The following is a 2929-nucleotide window of genomic DNA, read 5'->3' on the forward strand; positions in this document are numbered from 1 at the left end:
TTGGCACAAGCACAGACTAAATATAGTTGTAGTTTCTTAAGTAGAAATTCTCACGACTAGGCTTGAGCTAGTTAGTGACACATATATTATTCTTTTGTGCTGACCCTATCAAGGGTGGGATTAACCATTTATTGTGTAATTATTTTATTGCATATTTCTATGTATGTCTTTGAGTGTTACTGTAAGTCCACTACCCATCCGAGGCTGATTTAGAAGAGCTAAGCTGAGGAACACCTGTAGTGAGACCAAGGTACCACTCAAATCTTAGTTGCTTATTATTAGGTAGGTAGCTAACCTCTAAAGGAGGTAAATTACAACCAGCCTCAAGATATACCAGGCTGTCAATACTTATACCTGCTCTACATCAAGGAGCAGACACCATAGCTATACCACTAGCTATATAAGCCCTGTAAGGCTCAAATTTACATCCAGAATGGATACTTCTGAAACATTAAAGAGAATCAGTATTATCTTGAGAAGTCTTCAAAAGTACCTGTCAAGACGACTTAACGACTGCGACAACTGTTTAGAAAACAATCCAATTGACTTCTTTGAGTTCAACCTCTACACAGAGGCAGCTAACGAAAAATATGTCCAGGTGAAGGAGACCATCGAGGCTTATAAAGACAAACTCTTTAGCAGTAATACTGACCCAGACGAATTAAGTCAGATAGAATATGATCTTGATGAATTTGAAGATACCATTTAAGACAAGTTAAATCACTATAAAAGAGTGCTTGCGAAACAAAATGATCCTGATTGGATAGAACGTTTTTGTAGAAGAACTACAACCAAGCAAGCACACAGCTCAGATGAAATACATGAGCTACCTCAAGATGAGGAGAATCCTCTAATTAATGCTGATCACTATACAAGATCAACAACTGAAGTTCAACCTTCATTTTCTAACCTCTCATCTAATACAGCTTCATGTGATGATTTGTTTACAGAGTCTGATCAAATTTCAGACCACTCTTCTCAATGTTCCCTGGATTCTATAAGTACAATACATAAGGCTACTGAATTAACTAGCTTATCACCAGAACCCAGAGAAACAAGTGAAGCTGCAGATGAAACAAGTGAAGCTGCAATAATCAGTGAATCTGAACCAGAAAATGATAAAGCTAATGCTGCAGCAGCAGTCGAAGCTATAATTAAAGCTGAGGCTACACAAGAAGCCTTAAGCAACACAAGTAATGGTCACAATTGCTCCCAACAGCCTTCTAAAGTACGTGCTAACAATGAGAAGACTATTATAAACCTTGTGCACCAATTATTAAATTTATCTTCACCAGAGCAATCAGTTGACTCTTTACAAGCCTTTAGTTTTCAGCTTGAGTCACTGATAAATTCTTTCAGTAAAGAGGTGGATCACCCAACTACTGAGTGGATGACTAAAATTATCATCCAGAGAAAATTGTCTGGTGACACACTTAATAAATTATATGTATGCCAGAATGGTAATACCCTGTCAATGCAGGATATATTTACAGGTTTGCGTAATATGAGCAATCATACAGCAGACCAAGCAATTAATACTAAATCTGAATGCACCAAAACTGTACCTACATCAGTTTCCTTACCTGAAACTCCTAAAGTGACACTGTCACTAGGTAACAAAGGTGCTAATACTCAATGTAACAACAATCAGTCAAATACTGATTCATCAGTGAGGCCTAGGAGTCCCACAGGTGCTCCTAAGAGACCTAATAGTCCAAAGAGCACTGCTAATAACTCCACAGGTGCTCCTAAGAGACCTAATAGTCCAAAGAGCACTCCCAAGAGCCTGTTAATGGTTCCCCAGAGTACACCCAGTACTCACAAGAGAATAAATAACAAGCAAATGCAAGCAGCAAAACCATCACAACCTGCAAGTACTGTTTTACCTAAACCGGTAACCTCTAAACGATCTGTAGGATGGGGAATGTGCTTGTTTTGCAATCAAAAACATTCTCTGTACAAATGTACTAATTATCCTAATAGAGACACAAGAGTCAGACGACTCAAACAGTTACACAAATGTACTAGGTGTCTCAAACCACATAATGTTAACAGCTGTGACACCCCACTGAACACCTGCAATAGGTGTAGAAGGGGTAAGCATCATGCTGCACTGTGCAAATTAGTTAGGACTAATTATGTCAATCCTAGAATAGGACGTAGAGAATCTACACCAGTACAGTGCTGCAAGGTGCGAGATGTGTACAGCGTAACTTCACAAGCATCTCAAGTGGATGCTGCTTTGCCTACTGCCCAATTTCAAGTGAAGAACAGAGGAGCCAAGATCACCATACGTGGACTATTTGATCAAGGTTCCCAGAGAACTTTCATTACTCAAAGAGCAGCAGAGGCACTTAATTTACAACCAATAGGACAGGTAAAATTAAACTTGTCGGGGTCCATGATAAATCGAGGAACCCATGAATACTCAGTAGTTCAACCTCTTGTACGACTAGGTAGTCATGCCAAGGCTGTCCAAGCCATTGTTGTAGATCAAATACCTTTAGACTTAAATATTAAGGGTCTGGGGTACACAGCCCACTTCCTGCAGGAACGTGAAATTAATTTGGCTGACAACAAGTTAACGTCTGACCGCCTTAACAATGTAGATGTATTAGTAGGAGCCGACTACTATTACCAGTTCATAACTGGACATGTTAAACGATTGGGATGAATATGCTCCAATCTGCAGGTGGCTACTTACTTACTGGTAAAGTTCTGAATGTGAACAAGCCTAAACCTGCCAATAATAATAAATTAGTCAGCAGTAAATCAATTCTCCAACAGCAAACTAAAAGGAGAAACACAGCTGAGTAATAAACTCAGATTGAATGTAGTGCAATTGATACTCGCCGAGATGTTTCATAGCTCTCAGTGAAAACCAATGGTCCGTACTCAAACAAGTACAAGTCACAACGACCAAACCATG

This window comes from Procambarus clarkii, chromosome 54 (genome assembly GCF_040958095.1).
Source record: "Procambarus clarkii isolate CNS0578487 chromosome 54, FALCON_Pclarkii_2.0, whole genome shotgun sequence".
Lineage (NCBI taxonomy): Eukaryota > Metazoa > Arthropoda > Malacostraca > Decapoda > Cambaridae > Procambarus > Procambarus clarkii.